The sequence below is a fragment of the Fukomys damarensis genome, unplaced genomic scaffold (genome assembly GCF_012274545.1).
Source record: "Fukomys damarensis isolate Sample0158 unplaced genomic scaffold, DMR_v1.0_HiC HiC_scaffold_2, whole genome shotgun sequence".
In the NCBI taxonomy this organism is placed as follows: domain Eukaryota; kingdom Metazoa; phylum Chordata; class Mammalia; order Rodentia; family Bathyergidae; genus Fukomys; species Fukomys damarensis.
Genome location: NW_022900914.1, coordinates 38,989,784 through 39,010,502, shown reverse-complemented (window position 1 = coordinate 39,010,502; position 20,719 = coordinate 38,989,784). Strand labels below are relative to the sequence as shown.

Here is a 20,719-nt window from a genome sequence, read left to right as displayed (position 1 = left end):
CAGATTTGAGATGAAAGAGTTCTCAAAAATAAATGGTTCTAGGGCTGGGGATTTGGTTCAGTGATTCTGCTGCCTGTATTGAAAGTGCAAGGGCCCAAGTTCAATCCTTAGCATCAAAATAAATAAATAAATAAATAAATAATGGTTCTTTAAAAAGTAAATAAATAAATAAAATGGTTCTGCCTAGTTGGGATAGCCCTTCTAACACACAAGCAGCCCTTGACCTGGAACCACTGGTCTCTAGGTCTTGGGCCCTTCTTAGGCTGAAAGCAACAAGAAAAAGTATGAGGATGAATGGAAAAAGACTTCGAATGGCACCCACCGAAAAACAGCACGTTCTACAGCACAAATTTTGGCTCAATACAGGAATTGAGATATCAACAGACTATTCCTGAAACTTCAAGAGTAAAAGATGGCTGCTTATAGAAGGGAGGCATGGGACTTTCCTAAGGAAAGATGCAGTGTGAATAACATATAACAGTGACTACAGATGTGTTAACAAGTTCTGCACGCAGGTTACAGAGGAGGCCAGGGTATCTGGAATCCAGCATAACCACATGGAGTGTCCATCATCAAACCACCAACCCTTCTTTTGAGAATATTTTAAGGACACATCAAGCTTGCTGACCTTAGTAAAGATGGTGTCCTCATCACCTTATCACCTTGGTGCAAGGCTCACGGCTCTCTAAGGAGCACTGCCCTCATCCTGCACTTGCTCAAGGCCCCCAGCCTGCCACTTTAGCATAAAGAAAAATGGATCATGGTGGGTAGGGGTTCGCAGCTGAGTATTACAGGGAAGTAAAGTTGCAAGGGTGAGATAAGACCCCTGCTCTCAGTCTAGGGCTTTCCATGTGTTCCAATTTCTACACAGCAAACCACACTCTCCAAACCTCACCCAGGTTTACAGTGAAGTCTCAGGATCTGGCTCAGGACTGAAAGGACCCTAGGAGTGGGGTCACACAGACTTGTGTCTCCACAGAAATGGAAATGGCAGCATCTACTGGCTCCTGTCCTTTCAGAAAAGGCTTTCCTGTAAGAGCCTGACACTCCTAAGTTTGGTTTATGGGAAATTGCCAAAGGGTATTTCTCCCAAACCTATGAAGAGGAGAGGTGCAAACACTAAGATTCTCAGTTGTGTATTTCCACCAGGCTGGATGTCCTCTTTCACTTGTGATTTGGGCACAGACTTGCATGAGAACTCTGCTTCTAGATGCTTATATTGAAATGAAGTTCATGAAAACGTGTGGGAAAAAGTAACTGACTAAATATTCCCACTGCAACCATAAAACTCAACTCTGGTCCTTTTTTGAGCAGGAAGTTACATTGCTTAAAAAGAATTTGAGGAAGAATTGCTTACTCTAAAGCTGGGGAAAATGGCATAAACCTTCTCTGGTGAAACACAGAATGTTTAGCATAACAGAAACAGGAGGAAAATTCCACATACAAAACAAAGAATTGCTTTGCATTCAACTGTCTACAATACTTCAGTTGATTTTGTTTAACAAAAAGCAAGCTCCTTATTTTGCAACTAAAATATTTAGAAAGTCAATGTGGAAACAGGAAAAGAGTTAGCTGAAAATGGATTACAAAATATCTACACTTAAGCTATGTGATTACCCAGATAAAATGCTATAGACAACAGAAACAATTTGCACGGGCAGCAGGACAGTTCCTCACCTCAGCCTGTGCTGCACATCTGAGCTGGCACACAAGGAGGGGAGGGGGCACTGGCCACGCTGGGCTCCCATCTCAGCAGCTATGCAGAGCAGCACAGCCTCACACCGCTGCCACTTCCCCTGTTGATGACCCCCAGAGGCAGCTCTACCATTACCTCCACCAGAGATCACCTGCACCTCTTTCCATCTACTACTAGAAAGGTTCCTAGGCACCAGAGTGAAATGTGAACACATCTGCTTTATTTTAATAAATATGTACCAGGCACCAGCAGTCCTGCTAGGCAGCCTCTCTAAACATCCCTCATTTTGCAGATAAGGAAACTGAGGCACGGTATGACTGAATTTGCTCAAGGTCACATAGCTGGTAAATGGCAGAACCAAGATTCAAACCCTACCAATATAGCTCCCGGGTCTGAATTTCAAACCCTAACAAGTGAAGGCTGCTGCACAGGATTATGACAAAAGGAACCAAAGTGATGCTAGTTTTACTTTCAGTGATTAATATTTTTAAGAGTAATTTTGTGAAAGTCTTGCATCTATACATTTTAATCCACAAAATCACCATGAGTCAAAACTCAAACATGGGAGGGTAGTCATAAGTAATATTTACTGGATTATTACTCAGGCAAAGTACAGTCCCTGCTCAACTCTCCCTTCCTAAGTGAGGCCCATGAGAATCTCTGCTTCCTAGAGAGTAAGAGATGGAGTCAGGATTTGAGTTTCAGAGGAGCTACATGCTGCACTGGAAAATTGGGAAGGATTACTGAACTGTGAAAACAAGTGGCCACACCCACAGACTTCTCTATGACCTGAGGGAAGCCAATTTCTCGAAACTTTATAGTTTCTTGACTAAGAGGCTGTTTTTATCTTTTCCTCCCACTCAAAACCATGACTGTCAAAGACAGCAATCTTTCTATTTTCCTACTGTTCCATGAAATGGCAGCTGAGATTTAATTCTCCCCGACCTACCCATCCACAGGAGATGACCAACTGCTGCTACCACACTCTGCTGGCTTCACTCCAGCCAAAAGCAAAGGTCATCATTAATAATTTAGGTCACATAGACACAATTTTCTTTAAGAATCCAAAATACTAAAACAATGCCAAAGTTTCATTTGTGGACACTAGACTGGGAACCTCTGAAAAGAATTATCCTAAAAGGCTCCCCCCAGTTCTGAAAGCTTTATAAACACCACAGTGAGGTGCTGGCCAGCAGGTATGTGAAAATGACCCATCACTCGCACAAAACTGAGGTAGGAACCAGCCTTCCCAACCAGGGGCTCAGGCAAGCAAGGTGGATGCCCAGGAACATCTAACCAGTAACAATGTTTGCAACACATCCAGGCCAGACTTAAAGACGGTGCTAAGTTGTTACCCCCAACAGCAAGGTGTTGTGACTAGGATCTGAAATGTCCTCCCCAAAGACCCATGAGACCAAACTAAACCTTTCTTCAAGTCGATGTATATCAGGTATTTTGTGACAGTGATAGAAATCCATCTAATTAACACACAGATTAATGATAAAAGAAAGGAAGGACCTTCTTGTAATAGAAAGATTAGTCATCCTTTCCCAGTTAGGCTGAAACAAGGAGGCTAGAAACCTAAGTTTGTGATTTGCCCCTCAGAGAATCTGAGTTAACAGCCTCCATGGGGGTAGGAGTGGGATCCTTTTATCATAGACAGCTAAATTAAGTAGAAATATTCTAGGCAGTCAGACAGGGTGAGGCTCTTGAGGGGGTTTAGTGCAGAAGATGAAGGCACATTGTGGCTGTGGTTGAAGGCACACCTGTTGAGGGCCAGGCCTCAAAATGGGGACAGGGCAACTGGGCCTGCATGCCTCCCTGAGGGATGAGCAATGCATTGGGGATTGTGTTCACCTGGTCCAATGAAGTCTGGGTGGACACAAGCCACCCTAGTGGGTGGCTAGAACCATCTCTTCATAAAAAGACCTTGTTCTTTCCACATATACTTGCTACATGACCTGCTTCCCCATTGGATCAACAGTACCTAAGTGGCTAAACTTGAAATCTTATTGGTTGATCACAGTTTTGTCCCACATTGTACTCATCTGGTGATCCTGCATCCCCACCTTATGATTTTGCTCTATAAAACTTTCTCTGTATAGCAGGGTCTAAGGCAACCCATTTTTCAGGTCCCTACCTATCTCACAGGAGTGTGCTGGTCCCCCCCCCCCATAATTATTTCCTACTTTTAACCTCCACTCTTTCTTAGAATTCATTCTTTGGTTTTAGGGAACATGAACTCAGCATATCTGACATCTAGCAGGCTGGGGGTTACATTTATTTCCCCTATTATGGCTTTTTCCTGCTCACACCTAATCCACAAATCCTCAGATAGACAAGGATCCCTGGTCCACTGCCATATGGTAAATGTGTAGAGCCTGTCCTCCCTGGAGCCTGCCCCTGCTCTGAGAGCCTCATGAGTGTGGTTTCCTCACATCTTCACCTCCCAGACCAGTCCATCTGTTGCTTGCTCCTTGCCAGCCCTTTCCAGCTTCTGCGCAGATCAACAGAGACAGTGTGCAGCTAAATGGTTCTGGGGACAGACCAGCTCCTAGCACTCACGGCAGATGGTGGGTGACAAGGGTGTGAGTGTGGCAGCACAGAGGGACCAGAAGGGCTGGCCCACGGCTAGCACTCATTCCTTAATGGCACCACAAGGCCTGTGTCTTGTCAAGGATAGGGCAGGGAGCCCAGGGCTGAAAGACTGGCACTAGGTTCGGAAGATGTATCTGTCTCTGATTTCTGCTCTCTAAGCCACAAGACAATGACAAGCTACATTTAAGGGATTTGGCTCCTCATCATTAGTTTTATTCTTTCTGACCAAAATTAAAGAGGAAAAACTTCTAATGAATCTAATCACTTACACATCCCCCCAGGCAACATAGATCAAAGTGTCTGACAGGGCACATTCTGGTCCCCATTGATGACAACTCCTTTAAAATCCATTGTGGCTGATTTGCTCAAATGGTATTTATTATTCAAAGTAAAATTAACCACAGGGCTAGGGTGTAGCTCAAGTAGTAGAGCACTTACCTAGCATGTGCAAGGCCTTGGGTTTGATCCCCAGCTCTGCAAAAACAAAAACTTTTAAATTAGTCACTAGATTTATTCTTCAAATAAACATGTTAAGAACTTTCAGAAGAGGAGGAGGAAATAATACAGGGGCAAGAGGTCATCTTGCCCTGCCTTTAATAAAATTGAGAAGGGTTTTAGATCCTCAATGGAAAGTTTATATAATTTAAAACCAAGGCTTGCAGATGTTTTTCTTCAGGGGTTCTGCTTTTTCTACCAAACAATGACAAATTTCTCAAGTTTTGTTCTTCCTTGCCTTTTAATAATTTTTATCTCAAGAAACTCATATATCCATTGCCAGAAACATTTCCAAAAGGAGAACACACATCTAACTCCAAATAACCTCTAAATGCCCTGCACTCTTCCCAGCCCCCCATTCACAATGGCTAAATTCCCAGGTATCTGGGAGAAAATTCCAGCATTTCTTCAAACTGTTTCTTTTCCCTGCTCTCCACCTTAAAACAGGTGCCAGAGGTTATGTTCCCACTCTCAGGACTGTCAGATGTACCTTGCACTTGCCCCTTCTGTGTCTGATCAGCTCACACTCGCTACTGCCCACCCTGAGGGCCTACATCATCATTTTCTGCTTTGTTCCCAGCAGGCTCTATTCCCCACCTGATCACTCCCAGTCCTCTGTAATCCCCTCCTGGCTCATGCATGGCCTGCCCCCTCCCACTAACACTACTTTTCTCTCACAGCCTAAGCTCTGCCTCTGTGTTGTCTCCTGGAATGCATCGCTTTACACCGCCAGAGCTCCAACTCAGAGCCCCAACACTTCTGTAAGAGATGACCTGCCCAAGGAGGTGCCCTACTGTACACCACTGGCCCCACCACCTGGGAATGAGGGTGGCCCATGCCTGGGCATTTGCCATCAATAAATATCTTCACCCTGCATCACCATTACACCCCACTACATTGACACCTGAGAGGCCCTCAGCATTTGCTGAAGAAACAGATAAACTGTAATCTGGTCAAGGTCATTGAACACAGTGTGCTCTAAGTAGAAACTGGATTAACTGAATGTACACATCGTTTCTCCAAAAAGATGATAGAGGAAAATCACGTATGTGTGGGCTGGTGAATTATACATATATATTTACATTATATACCTCTGTTCTCATTTTACTAATTGCTACAGGGCAATAGGAAAAATTTAAAGGACTAAAGGACACAGGAGTTGCAGAAAGGGAGTCAGTGTTAGACTTGAGAGAGTAGCAAGTGTAGCCGGGCCCATGGTTTCCCTCAGGACACTCTGTGTCCCTGTCCTATAGGAATGCAAGCACTGGGGACGCAACAGTACCGCTACCTACAAGACCACAATCACAGAGGAACCTAGCGAGCAAGCTCAAAGCAAGAATTTATAACCCAGGGAAATCTATTTCCCTAAGGTAGAACAGCAACCATTTTAGAAAATAAATGCTGCAATGCCGGAAATCCCTTCCTGGGGAGCCTGAGGTACTTTGGAAGCTCTTGTGAAAATCCTGTACATGGCAGTAAAAGCTTTCGCTCTAACCTCTAGGAGCTATGTACAAGCAAGTGTAATCTGGCCACTTAAGTCTCTCAAGACTTCCCCTCTTGTTCAGCCTTCTTGCCTAGCTGGGTAGCATGGGTCCAACCAGGAAGCATAAGCCAGACAATAACTTATACAGGGAGATTTAATACTAAGAGCGTGTTAAATTACTGTGAAAATAGAGAAGAATCTAAATGGTGGTCTGCAACAGATGAGAAGTTCCCCAAAAGGATTAAACTTGCTTGTTGAAGAAACCTGAGATGGTCCACAGTCACTAGGGAAGGAGGGACAATCTCTGGGGTGTGGGACGCAAGTGCAGGGGACACACAGAGGGCATCATAGGGAACTGGGAACTGAACAGCCTCCCTCTGCAGAAGTTTGGCACTATGTGCTCGGGACAAAGATTAATTAAATGGCCAACTTACTAGGTGGCCAGCCCCATGGGACCCAGGGTGCACACATGTGGGGCTAAGGGTTCATGGGCTTGGGCTCAGGCCACACACTGGCTCAGGCTCCCAACCTCAAATCTCACCTCTGCCACTGCAGAGGAGAAGCAGAGCAGCCAAAAGCAAGATGAATGTTGTACCCTGCAGGCACTGAGGAGCACAGCAAAAGCAACAGAGACTCAAAGAACCTGGAACCACACACCAGTCATACACACACAAGACACTGCCTAGAAAGGAAAATCCCTTCTTCCTATGAGGAAAAATTTTCAATTTACAGAGGATGAAGGAAAAACAGATGAATTTGGAGCACAGAAGTAATAATGAAAACCAGCACAAGTTGCAGATCTCATCAACCCAAAGTCATCTCTAACCACAAGCATTGTTTTAAGTCTGGAGTTAACAGGGAAAGGGTATAAAATGTGAATGAACGCTGCCTGCCTTGCAAGCACAAGGACCTGAGCTTGATCCCTGTACCAAAAAAAAAAAAAGTGAAGGACTCCTGTACCCTAAATTGGCAGAGGCAATAAAATACATGACAGTCCTTTAGCTGACAGCAGAGGATACGACAGGATCAGATGGGGGCCTGCAACAATGCAGATTTCAGAAACATGGGGAGAAGCAGGGAGATTGTAGACAAATAAATAGGCTCTGAGTCCCGCTGGGAAAAGCGGCTAAAGCGGGGGGGGGGGGTCTCTCTCTACTAGCAAGATGAGCCCTACTGACAGCTCACCTGACACCTGCTGCTGCTAAATGTGTTTCTTTCACATCTGTTTGAAAAAGTAAACGCGACTCCACACAGAATTTTGAAATAAGAGGAATGAAGGATTCCAAAGTGTCCATGATGATCACAAACACAGTCATTCGCCTTTTGCGTTCATGGAGACTTAACTGGTATGAAGAAGATTCTGCCCAACACACCTCTGACAGCATGCAGGTCTGCCTATCACTAAAGAATAGCTAGAATTATGTCTGACTTTTCCTATAACAAAAAAAAAAAAAAAGATGAACAACCTCTTATGTATATATATGCCTTTTTTTCATCATGAGTATTTCCTATGGAAAAAAATTACAAAGGGAACATGATATTTTAAAATCTTCTTAGCACCTAATCAAAGTTTTCCACTCATACTGATTCTTGTTCCTCACCAGAAAGAAAGACTGGCCTGATTTACCATCTCCCTGTACACCCGAGAGCATGCAGTTATCCACACAGACAATGGATACTGACCTTAAATCTTTACTGAAAAAGAATGCTCCCCTGTTTTAATTTATGTCTTTCCATAGACTTTCTTACTGGTTTTTCCTATTCTAGGTATCCTTTGTCCATTTTTCTACATCAGGATGTTCTCATCTCATTTAATATTCACAATAAACTCAAAAGTCTGAAGCAGCTAGGCATGGCAGCACACAGCTGTAGTCTCAGCACTAGGAAAGCTGAAGTAGGAGAATCACTCCAAGTCTGAGGCCAGCCTGTACTACATAGTGAGTTCAAGGCCATCCTGAGCTACATAACAAGACCTTATCTCAAAAAACAAAAACAAAATAAAAAAAACCAAAGCAATTAGTTTGAGCCCGCAGAGCTTGCACTTTGGACCTGATTGGAGTCTTACTCTTACACTTTCTACCACCAACACTGTCACCAAAAGAGGATTTTGAGAATTCTCAAATAAAAGCGCACCACCCCCTTTTTGAGACAAGGTCTTGCTATGTAGTTCAAGCTGGCCTTGAACTCACTATGTATTCCAGGCTGGCCTCAAACTCCTGGTGATCCTCTTGCCTCAGCCTCCTGAGTGCTGGCATTGCACCACCACACTCGGTTTAAAACAGCACTTAAAAAAAATAACTTAAATCCCTCCACTGTGGATATTCAGGAAAATATGAAGTATTCCAAGGAAAGCCAGAAGGACTGAAAATTAGATGGAGAAAGCCAGGAGTGGTAGCATGTGCCTGTAATCCCATGACTGGGGGGGGGGGCTGAGACAGGTGAATCACGCACAGGGGAATCACCACAGGTTCCAGGACAGCCAGGGCTACATAGGAATTCAAAGCCTGCCTGGGGAGTGGAGGGGGGTGGGGAGAAAAATGTAGACAAAGTGTCTGGCTGGGAACCACTCCCTGGCTTGAGGTGTTCTGAGATCCTCCTGGTCTAGTAACACAGGCATCTTCTACAAAATCCCCTACAGATGTGTCTCATGATCCATGAATTAGTTCTGTAATCATAGTTATTTATTCATGCTAAAAAAGGAAAAATTTCCAGGGGCTTAAACTAGTCCAGTCACAAACATAGCCAGATAAAACCTTCTGTCAGAGCTGCTTATGCAAAGAGGAAATGGGCCTTCCACTTCCTCCAGTACTGCAGCCTGTGGGAAAGAACCCACCTTGGCCTTAGAACCTGACCCACTCTCCCCATCTGATGACGAAAAAACAGTGCTAGCCACAACACACACCAACTCACTTATTTTGCCAACATGTACACACATTCCATACTTGATCACATCCCAATTACCAGAAAAAGGCAACAAGTTTGTTTTCCAGAGCCTTACAGATCATATGTTCCTACCACCTCATCTACAGAAGAGGAGACCTCAGCCCCAGAGAAAAGAGCCTGTCCCTGAGGTCACCATAATGGGGAGAACAAGGACTGCTACTTCCCATTTGTAGAATTATGATTAGTGAGGATGTCTTTTTCCACAGTCTTCAATTCTAGGCCATCAACATAAAAAACAAAAAAGCCCCATTCCTCCCACCCCACCTCACTTCTGGGGCTTGAGCTTGTGTTTATTACTTCCTTCCCACTCTCACAACACCTCGCCCATATTTATCTGACTTATCACTGTGTGATAACACATCTGACACACCACAGGAGCCTGGCTGTATCTCCAGTGCAGACTGACACTCCACAGACAATAAAGATGTAAGGGGGGGTGCCCGATAAAGGAAGTAACATCTAACTAACTCTTTGATCTTCTTGGTCAAGAGTCCCAACAGGGGCTGGGGATTTAGCTCAGTGGCCAGGCCTGCCTCGCAAGTACAAAGTCCTGAGTTCAATCCCCAGTACCAAAAAAAGAAAGAAAGAAAAGTCTAACAATGCTCAAACCAATCACCCTTGGATAATCTGACACAGAAGGACTCCCACCAAGGACCCCTCTCAGGTTCCCGGCTACTTGTCAGTCTCAGCCATTCCTCTCTCTACCCTTCATTTTCCAGTTCCTGGGCTTTCCTCTCAACACCTCACTCACCATGACAGCATTATCTGGTACACCATCTCTCAGGAAACAGCCATACACAATTAAATAAATCTATAAACACGCATGAGCCCAAGGGATGGGGGAAGGGAGGAAGGCAATTAAAAATTAATAAAAATGCACAAGCATAAATTAGAGTACTGAACTAGAAACATAATCCTGTTATATAAACTAAGTTATCACTGACTCTGTGTAATTGCTTCTGGAAATAAGTAGGCCACGGGCCCAGGCTTGGCATCTTAGTGTACAGAGATGGGGGGGGTGATTTGGGGTCTCTTAGGTGGCTACTCACATCTATAGACACATACAATACAGAAATGCTGGTAAAATCAATCAAGGAAAGTACATTCAGATAGTTATTAGAAAATGATTATAGTAAAATGCATAAAAAATTCAATGACCAATTAACACCCCTTACACTCTTAAAATTACATCATTCACCACTTAAGTTTCATAGGCTGTGTGATAACTGACCACAAGCACAAACAGAATTTTGAATTTTAAAACAATCACGTTAATTGTGTGTGTGTGTGTGTGTGTGTGTGTGTGTGTGTGTGTGTGTGTGCGTGCATGCGCGCGCTGGGGATCGAACTCAGGATCTTGCATTTGTTTGGGAGGCAGGCAGTGGCACCACTGAGCTAAATCCAGGCCCAACAATCACTTTAAATGTTAAGCACCTGGGCAACCTAATTTAATCCACCAAGTTCTACGGCCTAATCATCTACGGTGCTTCCAACTCTACCAACAAACCCAACACAACCACTGTCTTTCCCAATTCTATTACACTGCATCTGGCAATTCTTGTCCTCCATGAAATACATTTTGAGAGTATTTCCATAATTTCCCCATAGAGCACATGTTTGCATTTATGTCCCTTCAAAAACATAAAATCATAGGACTGGGGATTTAGCTCAATGGCACAGCACCTGCCTGGCAAGCACAAGGTCCTGAGTTCAACCTCTGTACCCAGCCAAAATAAATAAATAAAATAAAAACATAACCTCTAAAAATCAGGAAAACAATGTGTGAACATACTGCAATTTGGGATTGCACACAGCACAGTAGTAGCTGCCTTTCACAACTTCATTAAGTATTTAAATTTATACCAGTGGCATTCTTTGTGTTTAAGTACCATAACTTAATAAACTGTCTTGGGAGGTCTCAGCTCCTTGGCAATTAAGGTTTGTCAGTGACACATTTTCTTAAAAGAGACAATGTCCTAGGCTACAGTGAAGGGGACACCAGAGAGCATGAGGAACCACACTGTCTCAGACCCAGCACTCCTCAACTTACCTGTTTGGAGTCTCATAGAAGAGCAGTCTTGATACGGCCACCTGATCATTCTTCCAAATATGGGCATAGAAATCACAGGACAGAGTGCAGCTCAGTGGTAGAGTGAGCTCAGTATACGTGAGGCTCTGGGCTCAGAGTGTGAGACACCACAAACATTTGGTATGTTTGTGCCGTCACAGGAAGATTGTCCTCTGGGAGCTGGATGGCCTCTGACCTGGAGCAGAGGCGCCTCCCAGCTCCCATCTCTCTATTCCTTTTGTGCCTCTATGCCCTTTCTCACAAGTTGGTTAAATTTTAACTAGTTACTTGGTGTGTGTTTGAGAAATGTCTCTAAGTTTTTAAAAATTAAAAAAAAATCATATGGATTTAAAATACATATCCCTCAGGCTGAGGCAGAAGGATCGGCACTAGTTCCAGGTCAGCCTGGGCTACAGAGTGAATTTAAAACCAGCCTTAACTACATTGGGAGACACTATCGCAAAAAAACACCCAAATACATACATACATACACACAAATCCTCAAAATAGAAGCATTTTTGCCTCTCCGTCCAAATGTCCTATAGAAGGATGGAGAAGCCACTTAATCCCTCACTCAAAGATGTATGGCTACGTATTTTAAAAAGAGGTGAAACAGGAACATAGCTTTCTCTGGCCACTTGCCAAGAAAAGTGTGTGTTGCCAAAACAAGAGATTGTGTTGTTTGCTGGATACACGAGCACACTGCTGAGCCACTTGGAAATCAGCCTCTTTTACCAAGCAACTTAAATCACCTCAGTTTTAAGCATGTCTGTGAATGTTTCTGTCACATACCATAGGCCATCTCAAATGTGGCACCACCACAAACACCCATTCTTTTCTGCTGGACCTCACGCATCCTCCCTGAGTGTTGAGCTCTGTTCCCAGCCTCTAGCACCTCTACAAGGATGGCTCCACCCCACTGGGTGCACCTTTATCTCCCTCTCCAGGGTGCAACCGCCACCTGGCCCAAAGTGGGGTGAGGGTGAAATAGGCTCCCTGAGGTTTCACTCCACCATTCTCTGTACTGTATACTCTCTTGAAAATTTCCATTATAAAGTGTTTTTTAAAAAATAGGATCCATCAGAACCTTGAGGAACAAAAATTCAAAAAAGAAACATTCAGTTAAAAATAGAGGGGTATTCATGAGAGATATTTTAAGTTCATTTGAGGGAAATAATTCCTTATGTGGTGAAGAAAAGCAAAATGGCTGATTTAAAGAATAGAAGCTAGAAAAGTTCCCTTGTAAACAAGCCTCAAATTCAGACATAATATAATAAATAAAGATATACCCCATCGGCTTCAAATGTCAAACACTGTTGTCCCTCAGTATCCATGAGGGACCAGTTTAGGAACCCTGCAGATACCAAAACTCTCAGAAGCTCAAGTTTTTTATACAGGATGGCATAGTACAACCTTTCAACATCCTCCAGTATATTTTAAGCCCTCTCCAGATTCCTTACAACACCTAATACAATGCAAATGCTACATAGGTAATTATCATGGTGTATTTTAAAACTTGCATTATTTTATTGTTATTTTTTTCTGAATATTTTCAATTGTCAGAATTCTCAGGTAAAGGAGGACTGACTATATTTTAGATGGACAGCATTTGTAATGAACCAACTTTTTCTTTTTTTTTTTTTTTTTAAGTCTTTTTGAGACAGGGCTTTGCTATGCAGTTCAGGCTTATTTTGTGGTCCAGGCTGACCTTGAACTTGCAGGACACTCCTGCCTCAGCCTCTAGTGTGCCAGGATTACAGGCATACGCCAAGACACCAGGCCTGTAATGAACCAACTTTGATCCTTTCAGTGTTAGGCAAATATATTTGACTTACCAACAGAACAATATAGGGCCAGACCTGAAGAGCTTAAAAACAAAGGTACAAATATATTATTCCCTGATCAGGACTCAATAAAGAAACATTTCAAAAAAGCATTTGGATCTTAAGTGCTTTTCAAAGAAAATGACACAAAAAAATTCTGATACACAAATTATAAGCTGTGGCAAGTTTATGATGGTTCATAGAAAATACACTCTTAGAGCATTAACACCTTCAGATTCACATAATAAACCTGTGAAGGTGACTGTGTGGGTTTTATCCCATTAAGGGGGGGTGTAGGTGGGCTAAATGAGTTGCCATGGCTACCAAGCTATTTGACATCAGCTCTGGAACCAAAACCTCCTGCAAGATCTCCACACATCAGGAGCAATCCCCCACCCCAGGGTCACGCCAACCCAATGACAGAACATGCTGCCCCTGTAGTAGTAACACCTCCACTTCCTCTTCCACTGCCAAATGCACCCACTGGCTGTAGACACGTGCCCCTTTTCTTATCCTTTGTCCTGCCTTGACCATCTCAATCCCTTGACTTCTTCAAAGCTTCCTCTCCAGACTTTTCAGGGAACCCCATCATCACTCTGGCCACCACCTCTCTCCTTGCCCTGACATCTTTTACCTTTTTTTTTTTTTGGTACCCGGGATCGAACTCAGGTCCCTGCGCTTGCGAGGCAGGCAGTGGAACCACTGAGCTAAATCCCCAGCCCACCCTAACATCTTTTGCCTATGGGCATCTTTGGTTCCTCACTCATCCCCAAAAATGGTCCTCCCCACAATGCCATGCCAAGTCTACTACTAGGTCTTCCTTCACCCCATTCCTGTCCCCCAGGAACCTCTCAGCCACCACCATAGATTCCCATATCCCACATGAAAGATACCTCAATGGATCTGTATCTGCAGCTCACTTCCTCCACACCTTTCCTTACTGCTTTCCATATCTTATCCCACCCACCATGAGTCATTTTATTTCTCACCTTTCATATAAAGGATACACACACTTTAATTCTGAGCCACCCCTGGCTTTGTGTTTGGGCCCTCAGCTTTCCCCTTACAGAGACTGATGAGGTGGTCTAATTCAATAAATATCAACAAGCACCTACTAAATCCAGGCAGTGTTTAAAACAGAAAACAAAAAATGAAATTATATGATCAACTGTTGTAAGGTTGGTAAGTGCAAGACAAAATATACAGCACTGAACAGGAATGAGGCTAAGGTTGCATTGAACAAGAGGATCAGAGAAAGGGAGGAGGGTGATCACCCCAGCAGACAGAGCTGGCACAAAGGTCAGAAGTAGGAGAACTGGTGAAAACAGGGAAGAGGCAGCAGAGATAGGCAGGTCACCATCATCCTCTTAGGTAACAAATACATTTTGGCAGTGTTCTCAAGACAGGGGACAACCAGTGCTGTCCATCCAAATACAGAAGCAACCTCCAGTAATTCTGAGTTTTTAAAGAACCTTGGGCAGCTTCTTTCTAAGAACAGATGGGGAAGGAAGGGTTTGGCAAACAGGAAGCAGACTATAACAGTAAGGGACTAAAACATGACCCAGGCCTCTGATCAGCCCAGCCTGTTACCTCTCCGACTCAAGTTCATTTTCCCCAATGCAAACTTGACCATGTCACCCACCATACCATATTCATGGCAAGGACTTTTTTGGGACACAAAACTGGGAATTGAACCCAAGGCTTCCTGATGCTAAGCAAGCACTCTGTAGCACTGAGCTACATCTCAGCCTTTTTAAAATTTTTGTTGTTGTTTGGGACACAGTCTCACTATACAGTTCAGGCTGGTCTTGAACCAGCAGTGATCCTCCTGCCTCAGCATCCTGAGTGCAGAGATTACACATGTGTACCACCACACCAACCCTCAAATTTTATTTTGATAGGGGTTCTCTATGTTGCCCATCCACCAGGCTCAGCCTCCCAAGTAGCTGGGATACAGGAGTGTGCCTTCCTACCCATGTGCAAGAACTTTTAATGTCTCCCAACTACCTCTCTGAGAATCACGTCTCTGCATGTCAGGCACTGTGGCCTATTACTTCCTCCACAGCACCCTGTACTCCAAACCTATAGGATCCTCTGCTGCTGCCATTGTAGACCTCTAAGATCCTTTTATAGTATCTTTTATTTCCCATTAACCACTTCGGATTTCATTTCTCTGCTCCTGAAATGTCATTTGTTCATCTTTGAAGGCTAAGCCCAAGTGCTACTTCCTCAGGAAGCCTTCCCTGGCTGCCCCCAACACTCACATTGCTCAAACCCCTACTGAAACTGAGGCTATTGAATATGTAATGCCACTTATAGAGTAAGAATACAAAAGTTAAAAATGTTTTAAATGGTTTGTCTGAAGCATGCATTAAAACAATTGGCTGTGCTTTCACTTCTGAAATAATCACTTTACAAAACATAAAGCAGTAGATATTGTTCTGAGCATCCTGGGCACTTACTGATGATTCTCACTTAAACCAAACTCTCCTGTGCACTTCGGAATTGAATGCAAGCCAGGGCTCATCACCATTCCTTTCCACACACTAGCTCATACCACATAGGGACCAAACTGCTCTGTAGAAGACATTTCAGTGAGTTATTGGACAGAGGAAAAAAAAAATAATAGGAAACCAACCAGATTAGACCTTGTCATTCATAAGTAAGCAAATAAATAAATGGGAGGAAGTCAGCTAATCAACAAATACTACACAGTACCTTTAAGCTAAATGCCACATAAAGTGTTGAATCAACAGTTTCTGACCTTCAATAAAAGACCTATTTTTATAAGGACTAGCACTTTTCTTTGTTTGTTGGTTTTGTTTTGTTTGAGACGGGGTCTCACTGTGTAGACCAGGCTGGCCTTGAACTAGCAGTGATCTTCTTGCCTCAGACTCTCCATTGCTGGGTTTACAAGTGTGCTGTCACCCAGCTGAAAATAAAACATTTAAATAGAGATGATATTGTTACTTAGTTATCACAAAAGGGAGAAGAGAACACATCAAGCACAGTGTTGGGTCTTTTAGGTGTACCATTCACAACAATTTTCCCAGCAAACCTATGATCTTTAGATGTAGATTTTATCTCTTTCATTTTACCTTGAGAAAACCATGGTCTGGAGAATACAAGTACCTTGTCCATGGTAATGCAGTGACTGACAAAACAGAACTCAAATTCAGATCTGTTTCATAAGAAACTATATATTATATGAGCCTGTGATTCTACTCATACAAAGTTCAAAATCAAGCCCGATGTTGCGTCAAATCTACAATGATGCAAGAATCTAGGTCCCTGTAGGGAGTGGGTACTGACTAGAAAGGAGCAGTGAAAGTATTTACTTCTTGATCTGGAAGGCAGGAGCACACAGAGTTCACTTAGTTCACTTTGCAGTATACTGTACGCTATACCTTAATTTAAAAAAAATTTAACCAATCAACTTCAAGTCCATGCTCATAACTGCTAAACTTCACTGCCACTAACAGAACCCAGCCACTCTAGAACTGATTACCATAGGGAGTCAATTTTTAAAAACATTCTGGTAAGCCATGTACACATTAATCACATCAGAGCAGAGACAGCTAAACAATAAACCTGGTTTAAAATGCCACAGAATGAAAAGTAGAGGTATCAATTTCCTGGTTACTGGGAATTTCCCCTCTGTAGAATGTAAAAAAAAGTTAAACAGTGATAAGGGAATGTTTATAGAGCACAGAAAATAACTTATAACAAAGTTCTTAGATTTATCTACAGACACTATGGAAGCTAAAATAACATAATATAATCAACACTGTTGATTCTTAAAAGTTTCAGCTGGGGGGGAAAAAAGTTTGGGTTTTGTTACAAAGATTAAGTCAACCCAAGACAACACAGCTGATGAGCAAAAAGTATAAAACTCACAGTAGAGGAAAAAAACACTAAGTGCAGAAACCTCAACTCAAAGTTGAAACAAATAGAAAACTCAGTGCAAGTAAGTCTTTCTAGCACAAAGTAATTGGGGAAAAAAATTCTCCACCAAGTTAACAAGTTCTCACCACAGCTTTGTTAGACTGGCAGCCCGATCACCAGCTGCAATGATGAAACCATTACATCAAATCTCTCACAGCCTTATCCCACACATACACACACCTCTTATCCAAACAGTAATTGTCTCTCCAGAGAGAAGAATGTATTTCTTCCTACAACGTGGAGACAAATGTGGCAAGCGCCCACCAACAGTTAGTTATTCCATTGTAGAGGGAGCAGAGAAGATACCTAGGTCTATACCTGTTGTGTGGTCATCTCTCCTAGATGCTTTTGATTCTGCAGCCAGTAAACCCTCACCACTTTCAAAAGTGGGAAGTTTAGTTTAATTCACCATTTAAACTTTGACACCACTCCCCCCCAAAAAACACAAGGCAAATGATAGAAATAGTGTTAGTTTACCCTAGGCACTCACATTTAAGCCAGAAAATAGCTCAGTATTATTAATTTATCCACCACCAGCAGGAGTGTTGCAATGGATTACATAATCAAATATTATTCCAGTTAAGACTTCAGATTACTAAAAATGTCTGCATTTAGTAATTGTTGAAGTCTTAGCAAACTGTCTAGTAAAACTGTCAGAAAATGAAAAACAAAATAACCCCCCCAAAAAAACCTAGAGTCAAGTATTGTGTCTATTGAGTTATAAAAAATTAAAAGCACTGACATTGAGTACTTCAGGAATGGATCAGCATTTCTACACTTTTTTTTAATTTAAAAAAAGCATTATTAGAAAACATTAAAAGCTGTTTTGAAAAACATAATTCATCTTTTAATTCCTCCATTACCTGAAAAAGCCCTACACGTTTCTAAAACATCTTAGCTTTATCCAACAATGTATCATGTAAAGTATATATACATATAGGTGATTTATGTGTTTGGACCCACTTTTTCTTTTCTTTTTTGGTTTTTTTGAGACGGGGTCTCACTATGTAGTTGAGAATGATCTGAACTCACTATGTAGCCAGGCTGGTCTCAAACTACAGGGATCCCCCTGCCTCAGACTCCTGAGTGCTGGGATTATAGGCATGCACCACCACGTCCGGCTGGACCCACCTATTTTCTAATGACTTTTTTTTTGAAAACACATTTGAGGAGGTCTGATGGTTAGGTATGAAAAGTGGAGAGTTTGATCCCTGGTACAAATAAAAAAAAACAAAACAAAAAACACACACACATTTGAGGAAACAGTACAGTGAAAGAAAAAAAATCAACCATGAATTACCAGTTCCACTTTCCTACTTTTAGCACAACTGTAGTATATTACAACTACAGAAATCTAAACCATGATTTTTTCCTTAAGGAAATCTCAAAACTATAAGCCATCTATATACCCTGACCTTCTGAAGCCTAGAAAAAAAACTCCATTTGTAATTTTTACAACAATTATTCACTTCCCTCAAAAGACCACCTCATTCCCTTGATTTTTAAACACTCATTATTGCATTTGCCAAATGTGGCTTATTTAGGACTTGGACAAATTTAAGGGGGTTCCCACAGGGTCAACTGTGGTAAGGGGAAAGCTGGTGCCAGGAAGAAGCTCTATATTGAGTACTTCCATGATCAACCCTCATTAACCACTTCTCAACGTCCAACAGTGCTACGAGTTCGACAGTCATCCAATTTGTCCTCAAAACAATCTCCAAAGACACTACCATCTCCAAAATCAGATACAAAAAATGAGGCTCAGGTGAAAAATAAGTTGTCCCAGGTCAATGAACAATATGTGGCAGAATCAAGAATGATGGGGGGTAGGGGGAGCCTGCTTACAAATTTAATGGAGAATTAGGCCATTCATCTACACAAAAAAGCCAGTGAGCTCTTGTGGCAGGGAGAGTCCCAAGGGAAGAAGCAATATTCCACACTGAAAAAAAAAGTTTCAAACAGAAGATCTAATGATAAACACATTTATAAAGGCTGGGCAAGACAGAAAAGGTTAACTAAGTTACTCATGCATAGTTCTTTCTATAGAAAGCCTGAACTTCTCTGGTCTTAAAAATCTAATCTGGTTTAAGAGTGCCCCAAACTCCCAAATTCCACCAGGTTTAACCTTTATTCAAAAGAAATAGAAATGAGAGGTAGGATGGTTGGAAGTGACTGTCCTGCCATGTCTGTCCTCCCTCCGGGTCAGCTGTCAGATCTGCATGGATGAGACCGGGACTAGGGTAGACCGGGTCGCTGCCTTCCTAGTCTCTGTCCGGCCTTGTCACCGCGTTAACCATCCCTTCATCTCCCGAGGCACAAATAATCACACTGGAAGAATCTGTTATAACAAGTAGAAACTAATATTCACCAACTGGCTCCGCAACCGGAAAGGCTAGACTCCCACAAGGGAGGAGCAGGAGAATATAGTTTAATTGTTCTAAACAGTCTACGAAGTTGAGGAGGCTGAAATGACCATGCAGAGGGGGAAGTAGGGAATAAAGACAAACCATTCCTTCGTTTTAGGCAGGAGAGCCTACTCTCCAACCCAGGTTAGAAATGTATTATATTACTTTTAAAGATGATCTTTCACGCTCTGGCACTTGTAGGGGAACCCACCCTGGGCTCCTCCACTTGACAAGGAGACGGGAAGAGGGGTTCCAGCGGCTCCCCGCGCCAGAAAAATGTCATGGCCTGGAAATTCACAAGGTGACTCCGATTTCGCGGCCTCCAAAAGGATCTTCTCCCAGTCCCGCCATCTCCAGACCCTCGCAGTGGACTCCGCGGCCCCCACGCCCACCGCCCCCTAGGTGTTTTGCGGAGTCCCGCACGCCGGCAGGGCTGCTCCCTACACCCTCCTCACATCTCGGGCAAGCAGCCTGGTTAATCACTCAACGCCGGCGGTGTGTGATTTTTCTTTTAGAGGTCAAAGCGAAAGGTTCTCCCTAAGTTTCGTAGAAACCAGTCTTTGGGGACTCAAAGGAGGCAGTGCAGGAGGGTGGGGGTGGGGAGCGGCTCATCGAACACCTGATCTCCCCATGCGGCACCGGGGCCCGGCGCAGTGCGAGGGCGGGGTGCGGGGATGCGGGCGACTACTCGCACACAGCCCCCTCCCCAAAACGCCAGAGCGGCCCAGATCCCCCTTCCCAAAGCCCCTTCCTGAATCACCCTGGAGCGAGATCCCCGGAAGTTGGGGTGAGTAGAAAGGGGGACGGTCCCGGGCCCCAGGGAGTGGGTGTGGAGTGGGGTCAGAGGCTCCGGGGCCCGCTGCCAGGGTTTCGTTCTCACTCTCGTGAGGGCGGAGAAAGCGTGAATTAGTCCAGGGACGCCGAGGAGCCGGCTCCGCGCTGGGCGCCAGGACGGAGCCGGAACTGGCGATCGGGTCTGGGGAACGCGGAGGTGCGGGGGTGGGGCGAGGCGGGGAGGTGGAAGGTGTGGAGGGGGTGCCCACAGCCGCAGGGCCCTCGCTGCCAGGGTTTCGTTCTCACTCTCGTGAGGGCGGAGAAAGCGTGAATTAGTCCAGGGACGCCGAGGAGCCGGCTCCGCGCTGGGCGCCAGGACGGAGCCGGAACTGGCGATCGGGTCTGGGGAACGCGGAGGTGCGGGGGTGGGGCGAGGCGGGGAGGTGGAAGGTGTGGAGGGGGTGCCCACAGCCGCAGGGCCCTCTCTCT

General features: G+C 43.8%; 1 protein-coding gene across 2 annotated transcripts in view; it reads right to left on the bottom strand.

The window, feature by feature from the left end:
• Positions 1-11,349, bottom strand: part of B3gnt2 (UDP-GlcNAc:betaGal beta-1,3-N-acetylglucosaminyltransferase 2) — an 18,304-nt gene extending 6,955 nt beyond the window's left edge. Inside the window, exon 1 of one of the 2 annotated variants that reach the window (XM_010609767.3) lies at positions 11,266-11,349. The gene's annotated coding sequence lies outside the window, so the exon portion shown is untranslated. Of the gene's footprint in view, positions 1-4,732; positions 4,769-11,265 lie in introns of those variants that run through there. The other variant, XM_033764284.1, reaches the window with a different exon arrangement.
• Positions 11,350-20,719: the final 9,370 nt, after the last annotated feature.